General features: G+C 30.7%; 1 protein-coding gene across 1 annotated transcript in view; it reads left to right on the top strand.

Annotated features, from left to right (window-relative positions):
• The first annotated feature begins 3,956 nt into the window (after positions 1-3,956).
• LOC115887650 (peroxidasin homolog) overlaps positions 3,957-12,915 on the top strand; it is a 101,420-nt gene continuing 92,461 nt past the window's right edge. Inside the window, exon 1 of the mRNA XM_030907113.1 lies at positions 3,957-4,017. The gene's annotated coding sequence lies outside the window, so the exon portion shown is untranslated. The remainder of the gene's footprint in view (positions 4,018-12,915) is intronic.

Here is a 12,915-nt window from a genome sequence, read left to right as displayed (position 1 = left end):
GACTTTGTTGTATTTTGTGAATGTATAAATGTTTTCTAAGTATAAAGTTGCATTATAGTAATTTAAATTATATTACATACATATTTAAGATTCAAATATTATGACATATGTCAGTTGCCGTCTAAAATGTCATCTTGATAACAAAAAGTTAGTTATTGTAAAGGTTATTGTCAAAAGTAGTTAAAATCATGTTAAAATATTAAAATTTACAAGTTATAATTAGATATTTTATATTATTTCAATAACAAACACATAATAGTACAGCGTAATGTTGATATGCAGGTTCAAAACAAAAAGTGCCGTTATATTTTTCAGTTTTCGTTGTCAGCCGCGGAAATTTCAGTGATTTTAGTGTTGTCGGATATTTTTATTTGTGAAATAGAAATATTGCGTTTGGATTGCAAAACTAAAACTGGATGTTTTATTGCAATGTAAGTAAGCGTTTGTCCATTTTATATTTTACTTTTTTCATACCTACGACAAATATACATATATTGAAATTTTATAATTCGTTTTATTTAAAAAATGTTAGAAAACAAGCTTGTAATCCTGTAATTGACATAATTGTTATGTAATATATTTCATTTAAATGTAATATATTACTTTACAATTAAAAAAATGTAAATTTAAAAAATATATTAAAATATATACAGGCATTAATTGAAATTTTTTGAGTGCGAACAAACACGAGAGGCGCTTTATTATTTACTTTCATTTCTTAACATGACAGACGAAGTTCTAAAGGGGGATGTTTTGTGAATTATATACACTACCAGGGACAAAATAGAAACAACTTTTCTGATAAATAAAGATTTAAATATTGAAAATTAAATTAATGTCTATGGATATTAATGATCATGAAGTTTAAATAGTAATGGAGGGTGTAGCTTACAGCTGACAGATAAAATGGACTTGAGTCAGTAATTAACTTTATATCTGTGTTTAACAAATTCATTGCCATTCTTAGACTTTTAAACTCATATTTGTTTTTATTATATTTATATTAAAAGCTACTACGGATACACATGAGAAATCATTAGGATGATAGAACAATACGTTAATGTTAATAGTGATGATATCTTTAGGGCGACTTCATGTCTTAAAAAAATGTCTGGATATTTCGCCTAAAAAATTTAAACTAATTGATTACTATCATCTAGAGAGATGCTTGAGCAATACATTTATTTTTTCCATAGCAACTGTTAAAATTACCTTATATCTATCAAAAATAGTAGATAAAATAGTATATTTGAGTATATTAAACAACGAGTTTCGAAAACGACGTTTTGCACACGAGTTCGGCAGTTTGTTGAAGTTCGGCAGTTTGCACACGAGTTCGACACAAGTCGAACGAGTGTACAAAGAAGTTTTCGAACGAGTTTTTAACGCTATTTTTTCTACGACTACAAATTAGCACCAGACTCACTCAGTTTTTGCCAGTTTTCTGAAATAATTTGCGATGTAATGATGACACTTTTCTGACGGCTGCGTTGCGTTTGGGTTTTCACCTAAACATTGGAGATTAAAAATGTTAAAATTGGCACATGTCGTGTGCAAAATGACACATATCGTGCGCTACATCCCATGCTAAATCCTTAGCACAGAACAGTTTGCAAAACGATAATCATAACCAACATGACATACAGGCCAGAGACATCGATTTGTGACGTCACCGCACTAGTCGGGCTTTTGTATTGTGCCATATGGTACTGCATATAGTTTTTGCATAAATAATAGTATGTATTGATAGTTTTGCCAGATATAAATATGAAAAATATTATACTGAAAGGTATTAAAAAATAACATTAACTTTTTATCGCGTTAAAGTAACTGAATAGCATTAAAATTTAGATCTAAAGCACGAATATTAACATGAAATAAACTACAGCATAAGATAAATAAAATAAAATCTAGATAATAAAAAGCGTGTCATAAAATTGCGTTAGCGAGCATTTAGCATCTAGTAATAATATACCTGTGATAAAAAGTTTCCAAATATTAAAAAATTTTAAAACTATACGTTTATCGACAAGTTAAGAAAATGTATTGTATATGATAACGGCAGAATACATTTTAAAGTTTAATTAAAAATAATTGTAAAAATTTGCCTAACATATTTAAAAAATGTGGATATCAGATAGAATTAACTATTAACATTAAGTAATTTGTAGTTCGATGTTCATCAATGGTTACTTGATGAAAATCCATAAATCGTAAATAAAAAGATAAATCATTTTATTATATAAAATACTGAAATAAAGTACAAATTCATTTAATTTCTTTAAAATATATTGCCATTTCATAATAATAATATATATTTCATAATAATAATAATACTTTTCAATATTTATTTCATCCTGAATTTCCAAATCTTGTTTTCTTTCATCGGGACGTTTTCTCTTTATGGGAACATGCACAGAGGGTCCATAAGAGGGTTGATTTGGAAAAATTGTAGGCACAGCATGTTCTGTAGGTTTTGGACGTGACTTAGTTACAGCTAATATTGTTGGGAAAGAGAATGTAGACACATCCTGAGGACTTATTATAATTGCTGCTACAAGGCACAGGCACAGAACAATATCGCGGAATTTTTTATTTCACAAAGTAAAAATAAAGAAACGAAAACTGTTTTACATAAAAATACACGTCACTTAGGTTGGTTTAACACTATACACTAACACTAACGCTATTAATTATGTTTTTATATAAATTCCCCAACTTTTTCCTAGCCCGGACACACAGCCGGTATCGCCGGTGTTACTATAATTTTTACCGAAAGTATGGTTTTTTTCGCGGGTACGATGTTAAGAATCGGATCTAGATAGTTTACTATTCACTCAAAATTATTTAGTATAATTTTATTAGCATAGAAACGCGTAAAAAACACAGATTTGTTGCGAAACTAATGGAAACAATTGGTTTGTTTACGACTACTAATTCTGGATCACTTAGGTAGAACTGTCAAAACAGTCAGGCCTTGAATATGACGTTAGCCACGCGCCAATTTCAGATCGAGTTTTCCGTGTGTCAAATTGCATCTTCTAGACTAGTCGTAGGAAATAGTACTTTAACCGCAAGGGTAGATTAAATGATACTTTAACAGCGAGGATAGGTTAAAAAAAATTGGGAATTCCTTTTCATAAGTTATTCGGGATTTAAATGGAAGATTGGATATGGCATTTGTCGCCTCAGCCTGAATATATGTTGGTAATTTACTTATTTCGTTTTGAGCCATATCTGGCTCCAATTCAATCAGCAATCAACACGAAAAAGAATTAAAAAATATTGACTCAAAACTGACAACTAAAGAGACAGCTTTATTTATTTGTCAAATTACATAGAAACCAACGCCAACCCAGCACAATATTTTTTCTACTCGTAATAAATTCCTTGAAATAATAATTTATGAATATTTTTTAAAACGTAACTCGCTATGGAAAAAAATATTGTTTTATACACGACGATAAAATTGCATTATCGTCTCCCGAAATTAATTCACTCGCGATTAATCTATTCGGTCGACGATAAAATACAATTTTATCGTCTTGTAAAAAAAAATAACTATTATATTTATTTGAATTAGAATCGCCCCTTCCGTTTTTCGTTGAGATGCTATATAGCATTAAAATGTTTGCATTTTTAAGGTCTACTTTATGGCCTGCGTTCGATAAATGTTAACAAATTTTAGATTTTCGAAAATCCCATTTTTAAAATTAAACGAAATTTAAGTTCAAAAAGGTAAAATTTCTAAGTAATTCTGAAATTTTAAGTACCTTTTCGAATTGCTACGGTACGCAAACCAATCGAATGTGATCAAGAGAGACAGACGATTTGAACCCAAAGACCGAGAGAGAGTGGCCTAGTACCTACCACCTGGTGACCAGCGAGACGAGTTCACTCAGTCAGTCAGTCAGTGTGCCGGTACTCTGCAGATTACAGGTCGTATACGAGAATTAAATGCAGCAGGACCTATGAGCAGGACACACGATATGAAAAACGGTGTCACGATATTTAATGGTAAGTTTACACTCGCTTCAGTTTAATATATTTTAGTTCCTTATGTGATATTACTAATTGTAGTTAGATACGAATGTAAGGTAGTAATGAGCTTTCTAATATTGCGAATAGGTGGGGATAAGTGGGGGAAAGGTGTATCTTAATATACGGGGTTATGTTTCTAAAATATAAAAAGTAAAATATCTATCAACATTGTTATTTAAAATTTCACAAAAATCGTGAATGGTTGAAGAGGTCCAATGTTAAGAATCCCATAATATTTTTGTAAATATTAATTTATATATACATCCTCAAATGTACAGTATTAGAATTTTATTTTGATCCACTTTTAACACACTTTAACTTTATATTTTTTAACTAGAATATTCATTATAAAATAAATTAGAGTGCCTATTTTTAGTGAAGTAGTTACGGTGAAATATCACGGGAAATACACGATACTTTGTTTATATATATTTTTATTAATTAGTTCCATTTACGTATTAAAACTTGACTTCAAAAAGTTAAATCCTGTCAAATATGGGGGAAAATAAAATGATAACACTGTTGTAGTGCTATATTGATATATTTTCAACGCAATATATAGATATTTTGTAAAGGTCCTGTTTAAGTATATTTTTTCAAATTTTAGAATTCCTTTCAGATTATTTGTGTTCATTATACCATAAAATAATCTATTTTACAAACTTCTACTAATTAGCAACCTTATAATCTTAAAAATATTATTTTCAGCTAAAATTCGATGAAAATAATCCTTGACTTGTGATGTTCAGCAATAACTAACCGCATTTGACTTGACCCAGTTTTAATATTTGACGATTTTCGTCTAGTTTGTGAATGCCTTTTACCTACATTCTCATAACCAATATTTTAAATACCGCATGATCGAAAACAAACGGCGGCGACGTCCAGTTGGCTTGGAAATAAACATCGATGAGATACCTTTTTGTACATATAAAATGACAGCGATTTTCATTTCATAGCCAACTGTACGCCTTTTTTCGATCATACAGCGCTATTATAATCGTGAAAAAATATTAAAAGCATAGAGTTTTATTTATATACATGTTATAGTGCATGGTTTCTTAAAGTATTTTGAGATTTTAACTACATAAATACAGGGTGGCGCCTCTCATACGCCACGGAAACTCCAAGAAACACGGTAGTTTATATCAAAATGAAATTTTGGCAGCATATCTAGGTTAACTGAAAGCAAGCATTTTAGAAAAATATATAGAATTATACAGGGTGTCCCCAAAAAAAGTTACACATCAAAGTTGTGTTTTTTCTGATGGAACACCCTATATATTAATTGATTTTCGGATTCTAGGAAAAAAATAAAGGTGAGTTTTATTGACGAAGATATACCTAAAATCTAAAGATTTTGGCATAATATTTCATATTTCCTGAAAATTAAGAGTAAATTTTAAATTTCCATAACAGCTACCTAAATTTTAGTTGACATTGTATAGTCTGATATTTAATTACAGTAACCATTGTATGTTAAACCAAATTGAAATTTGACCCGAAAAGTTATACAGGGTGAGACAAAATTAATATAAAACATTTGTCACTTTTAAAAGCAAGTTACTCCTTTATTTTAAATGGAACACCCAGTAAATTTTTCCGGTGTTCAGTGGGGAATTTATATATCTTCAAAATATTATCAAGGTTGCCTACCTCTCAGACAAAGATTTTCCTAGATATTTCAATTTTTATGATTTTGCGTCAGTAGATCTTTATTATTTGAAAAAAATCTAGGTGGCTGTGTGATACACCTTTTGTTAATTTAACAAAAATTAAAGATTGTGGAGTAAAATACTCAATGGTAATAAAAAGATACACGTTTAAAACATATTTTAATTATTACAGAATTAAAACTATAACCTATATACCGGGTGCGTCTCAAAAGTGGCTCACCCCTATAACTTTTTTATTTTTTCAGTTAAAAGAACGAGATTTTGTATGTTAGTATATGACAAAAATTAGGATTGATTGACGTATTTAATTGTTTTTGGTCACTTCCTATTTCACCGAAAATGACTATAACTTTTGATTTTTAAATGGCACCCTCGGTATTTTTTTACTAGTATTTTTTTACCATAAAATAACACTCTGAATAGAATGACATATCATATGTCAACTTTTGACATTTTCGTATATGGTTTATTTGGAATTATAACTTGCGGTTCGTAACGAAAATTTGACTCGAATTACCAAGTGTGTGGTATCAAATTATTCGTAAAAAAATGCTTTTTCCAAATATGCTAATGAGCCACCCTCGTTCCATTTGAAAAATTTGAGATATAATTAAAAATACTATTTGAGCATAGTGATTCCCACGAGACCAACGAGATGAGACTTTCATAAAGTCTTGTCTCGTCTCGCCGTTAAAATAAGAAGTCTCGTATCGAGTCTCGTCTCGTCTCGCGTCTCGTACGAGAGTCTCGTGAAAGTATCGAAACTTCGTCATGCATAATCCTTCTTCCAGTCCAGTACGGGATATGTATTTATAGTGACATCGTGCAGATTCATTATTAAGACGATTTCTTTGTTTTCTAATGGTTAACGCAGCACGAGAGAATAACCTTTCCGCCGGGACTAAGGTAGCTGGTATACTCAAGAGATCTCGTGCCATCAAACTTAAAATGGGAAGTTCAGAACCATACTTCTCCACCATTGTAATATGAATGTGTCTTTATTACACCGGGGAATTGAATAGTATTTTTGAAGCTCCTGCATCCATTCTCCTTCGGCAGGGGTAGGATTTACTGCGTACAGGGCATCAAAATCAATTACAAAGTCCGACTTTTCAGGTCCAAGATTTTCTCGGACCCTTGTTGCGCCACCGCAGTTTCTGTCGAACGTTGTCCCTCTAATTGATGAAAATAGACTTTACAAATATCTTGAAATTTCTGAATCGAATTATCTTCCTTAGTCTTAATAATTCTTGGCCCCATTTTGTCATATCAAACGTTTCTAACTTATGAAGTGGATCGAGAATTAAAACTGCAGTTTGTTTTACGATAATGCTTTAGTATATTGTCTCTAGCAGCCTGAAAACCAACAATAAGCTGCTCTTCGACAGGGGTTCGATTTGTTTTTCTGTCCCATTTAAATATTTTGCTCTCAAGATTGTCTATTAGTACATATATTGATACATACAACCACCATAGGTAAGGTGACGTACTTCTTTCCTCCGAGTTTTTTGGAAAGTATTTGAAAGTTGATTAATAATTTGTGCACTTCTTCTAGCAGTATCCATTATTCATCTCTAAGAGCATATGGTTTTAAATCAACAACATTTTGACATAATACACCGAGTCCATGTCTGCCTTTAAGAGCTACTTGCAACATATCATTACTGGAATTCCAGCGTGTAGGGACATCCAACACAGGTGTCAGTTGCCGAGAATTACCAGTTGTTTCACACGCACTTCGGAACTTAGTAAAAGTTGGTTTTTAAGTAAAGGTTTTTCAAGTATTCACCTGCGAGACACTCGTATGAGACACAAGTAGTCTCGCACGAGACTCGAGACGAGACCAATAAAAGTCTCGTCTCGTATTCTCCGAGTATCGTCTCAGTCTCGCCTCGAAAACGAGACGAGACCATACGAGACTCTCGAAAACGAGACTCTCGTAGGAATCACTATTTGAGCATTTTCTAACTGGCCAGGACAAGACACTAAAAACATTAGACGATCAAATCTATTTTTCCAAGGCTCCTTGATTAAGAATTAGTGTTTATAACATAGCCATGGCACTCGAGATTGAATTTTAAAATACGATTTTTTATTAAAAAAAACAACAAAAGTTGACATATGATATGTCATTATATTCAGAATATCATTTTCTATTGAATAGATCTATCTCTCTATCGAAGTAAAAAAATACCGAGAGTGTCATTTAAAAATCAAAAGTTGTAGTCATTTCCGATAAAACAGGTGGTAGCCAAAAACAATTCAATACGTCAATCAATCCTAGTTTAAGTCATATACTAACATACCAAATCTCGTTTTTTTATCTAAAAAAATAAAAAAAGTTATAGGGGTGAGCCACTTTTGAGACGCACACGATATAAGTTTTTTTTATAATTATAGGTTTATATATGTATAAGATATAAATCTATAATTATGTGACAAAAATTAGCTATTAATCAAATGCTCAAAATGCTTCCTTTTCAATAAAGTGATTGCCAAAAGGATCTTTTCATTTTAAAAGGCATAATATGTGGAGCAGAAACCTCGAAAAGCAGCTACAATAATTTCTCTCATGTTGTCGACAATAATAGGTAGTTAGTTAGTCGAGTTTTGTATAGACTGTTTTTAACATATTCCCAAAAATAAACCCAGACTAGATAAAATCAGGAGCATTTATTTAAGTATTCTATTAATTATTCTATTAGTTTGTATATATGGCAGTGAGCATTCACCAACGAATAGAATCATATCAATTCTCTCTGATGCAGAATAAGTTTGCATTTTCGATAAATTTCTGATTTTTTGTTTTTTTTTGTTTTAACTGACACTAAGGATCTACTCAGTAACTAGTACTAGTAACTTAAGATCTACTCAGATCAAATCATGTAAATGAAAATATCTAGGAGAATCTTTGTTTTGGGAGTAGGCAACCATAATAGGATTTTGAGGAGACATGAATTTTCCATTGAATATCGGAATAATATATGGGTGTACCATTTACAATAAAAGAGTAACATGCTTTTAAAGGTGACCAATGTTCAATATTAATTTTGTCTCACCCTGTATAACTTTTTGGACCAAGTTTTAATTTGATTTAAAGTACAATAGTTAATTTAACTAGATATTAGGCTATAACGGGTAAATTCCAATTTAGGTAGCTTTTATTGTAATTTAAAAATTGTTCTTTATTTCTAGAAAATGTTAAATATTATGTCAAAAACCTTACATTTTAGTCATATACTTCTCTCATAAAACTCACCTTTATTTATCTCCCAGAATCCGAAAATCAATTAATATATAGGGTGTTCCATTACAAAAAAAACATAACTTTGATAAGTGACTTATTTTGGGGACACCCTGTAGAACTCTCTATATTTTTAGAAAGTGCTCTGAATTAACCTACATATGCTCACAAAATTTCATTTCAAAACAAACCTCCGCGGCGTATGAGAGGCGCCACCCTGTACATGAAATGAGTTCATGTTTACTTGGATGGTATTATTTTATTTTACTAATATTGCTAACACTTTATTAAACTTGATAAATAATTATTACCCTTATATTATCATGAAATAGGGCATTTATTATACAGGGTGGTCCGAATTGTATTCCGGAAACTTCGGGAGCATATGTTGCAAATAGTGTTCTAAAATATATTATGTCCTAAGATACTTCATTGCGGAGATACAGGGTGGAGAAGTTTCATTTTTATTTTTATGTTTTCCAAATAATTTCTGAACTAAGATCGATATTTGAATGTAAGTTGATGGCTGGTAGTTTTTTGATGTGAGAAATTTGATTTCAATGTCAATGTGGCTCCTACTTGTTGGAGGCGCCCGCCACCTACATATTTTCTAGCTGGTTTGAAGGGTAATAACTTTTTGTCCGTACTTGTATAAAACTACTGAGAAAATATACTTATCGGCAATTTAATACATAAAAAGATCTCTTTGTAAAAATCGGTGCGAGGAACCGTTCTCGGAGATATTTGTAATGTAAATGATCAATACGTCATCACTGACAAAAATTACACATGGTCAATAGATAGTAGACTGAAATAGTAAATTTGGAAATGTTTTGTGCCAAAGGTTCAACAGACACTATTACATCATATTTTTTCTATGAAAAATTATGACAAAGCTTTATACAAGTAGCTATCAAATTCAAAAATGCCATGTATTGATAATTTTCATTACCAATATCTTTAAAACGATTAGTCGTAGCGATTTTTGCTAAGAGGCCTTTTTTCACGTAAGAAATATATATTTTTTACTCAGTAGTTTTATACAGGTACTGACAAAAATATATTACTCTTCAAACCAGTTAAAAGACAGGTAGGTGGCGCCCCCTGCAAATATCAATCATAATGGCATTGAAAAAAAAATTCTCATGTCAAAAAATACCGAGACATCAATTTTCATCCAAATATTTACATTCGTTCAGAATTTATTTGGAAAAACTCGAAATAAAAATGAAACTTCCACGTCCTGTATCTCCGAAATGAAACATTTTAGGACATAAATTTATACGAACTTTTTTACTTATTTTATCGGTAGAATATCGGCTGTCGAAGTTTTTCCAATACAATTCGAACCACCCTGTAATTTACCAAAAAATATGTTTTGTTTAATATTTAATATCATTAATTACTTAATGACTCAATTGAAAACTTAACTTATTACAGCATACCGGAGATGTAACGAATACTTCTCTAATTTCCCTAATTCATCATACTCGTATTTGCTAAATAATAATCAGCCTTTACTTTGGTATTAGTCTGGTATTATAACTTTTCTTTTCAAATTACCAAACAAAAAATATGCCTTCTTTGTTCTTTGAAACTTCTTCTCTAAAACCTTTAACATTTTGTTTTTAACATTTTCTTTAGTATTTAATATTTAATATTTTATAACTCTTGATTTTATGATATATAACATGATTTTATCCATTTATAGTTTTCCTTTTGTAAAATTTTCTAGATACGCCTGTGTTCTGCAATGTCCATATATGTTTCACTAGCGTGTACCAGCGACTTCGTTCGCGTCGAATTAATCATTTGTAATGGTGATGATAAAGCAAAGCAAGAATTTCCATTAACATACAAACTGGATAAAATTTTCTCACATTTATGTCAGCATGAGAAAAAGCAATATGGCGATATTATTATATAACTTGGTAATATTTAAGGGGTAGTTTCATCTCGTTGGAATTTGACTTTCAAAAAATCCGTTTGCCAAAAATAAGCTTTTTACGTCAAGCAGTTTAAGCAGAATCGTGGTTAAGAATTTTTTTTTTTTCAAAAACTAACCTAACACCCTGTATGATTTTTTTAAAAATTTCAAAATATGTAAAAAACCAAATAAATTATGCTTGTCCAAGCGTTTTCCCGAAAGACTAACCGTTTTTTAAATAAAAAATATTGTAATATTTGAGGAGCGTTTTCACCCTCTTGGAATTTGAGATTCGAGAAACCCCTCAGTCAATCCGTTTGCCAAAGATCAGCTTTAAACGTCAAGCAGTTTAAGCAGAATCGTGATTACTCAATGGTCATATTTTATGAAACACCCTGTATAAATTTATAAAAAATCTTAAAATATGTAAAACAACAAAATAAAATATACGTGTTTAAGAGTTTTTCCGAAAATCTCACCGGTTTTTAAATAAAAAATATTTTAATATTTGAGGGATAGTTTCACCCCCTTAGAATTCGAGTTTCGAAAAATCCCTTCTTATCGAACCTCTACACCCTAAAGTCAATTTGTTTTCCAAAAATCAGCTGCTTTTACGTCAAGCGCTTTAAGCAGGATCGTGATTAATCAATGACCAGATTCTTCGAAACACCCTGTATACATTTTTAAAAAATCTTAAAATATGTAAAAAACGAAATAAAATATACGTGTTTAAGCGTTTTTTCGGAAACTTGGCCGTTTTTGAAATAAAAAAATATTGTAATATTTGAGAGGTGGTTTCACCCTCTTGGAACTGGATTTCGAAAAATCCCTTCTTATCGAACCTCTACACCCTAGAATCAACCTGTATGCCAAAACTGAGCTTCTTACGTTGAGTGGTTTGAGCAGGATCGTGATTAATCAGTATGTCAGTCACTTAAGGATTTTATATATCAGTATAGATTTGTAATTTTATGACGTAATTTTTTTTGAATTGATTTGTATTGTATGACATTTTTTTTTATTATTTGTATATTTGTTTTTGTGCTTTTTTGTTTTGTGAATGCTTTGTCGATGAAGCTGTTTGGGCTTTTTGTACAATAAAGCGTTGTTTTTTTTTCATTTTATGAACTGACTTTTTATATGAAACCAAGAATAAACCTAGGAAAACATAGGTATATTATCCAACGCATTTAAATCCACATTTATTTTGAACTTAAAAAATAATATTTTATAATTAAAAAATAGTATTAATAAATAAATAAATACATAAAATTAATTGTATAATATATAACAAACAAGATTCCACTATTAAACTTTGTTTAGAAAATAATTAAGTAATATTTAAAAAGCGCTATAACATCTGCTAACATCTGTAATATTTTATGTAATACTTTTAACAACAAATTAATTTCGCATTCGTGAATGTCAGCGATGCAGATATTCGTTAATTATTAATTTAGTAATGTTTACAAACTGATATTCGTTACATCACTACTGCATACCTATTTACTGTGCTATTACCAATATTTTACTGTAAGGCGAAGACAACTAGTATTAGTATAACCCTTATAACACAGATCAATTTTTTTACATTTTATTGCCCACTATAAGGTACCACTAACTCGAAGCTTATATGCCAATGAAATTTTACAATTGGAAAACAATTATCTGTTCATTAAAAAAAACTTAAATGACATGTTAATGAGAAATGAATTTCTTATATGACATCTTAAAAATGGACTTTCTCTATTGACTTATATATGTTACTGTAAATGTCCGAAATGCGGTAAAACCTAGGATAAACGCGCTAAACCTAGGATTTACCAATGAATTAACACCCTCCAAATAACCACTCTAACCAACTCAAAATGCGGTATAACCTAGGTTTTACCGCATTTCGGACATTTACAGTGACATATACACATACACCTACCGCGGCGCGGCGCGGCATCGGCATCAGCACGAAAGACAGGTACCATTGCGATCAAAAAAAGTAGTACAAGAATTAGTAGTCCCAGATAGAACTC

This window comes from Sitophilus oryzae, unplaced genomic scaffold (genome assembly GCF_002938485.1).
Source record: "Sitophilus oryzae breed Bouriz unplaced genomic scaffold, Soryzae_2.0 scaffold_578_pilon_pilon, whole genome shotgun sequence".
NCBI lineage: Eukaryota > Metazoa > Arthropoda > Insecta > Coleoptera > Curculionidae > Sitophilus > Sitophilus oryzae.
The sequence above is the reverse complement of the archived record's forward strand: the minus strand, read 5'-3'. Positions and strand labels throughout refer to the sequence as shown.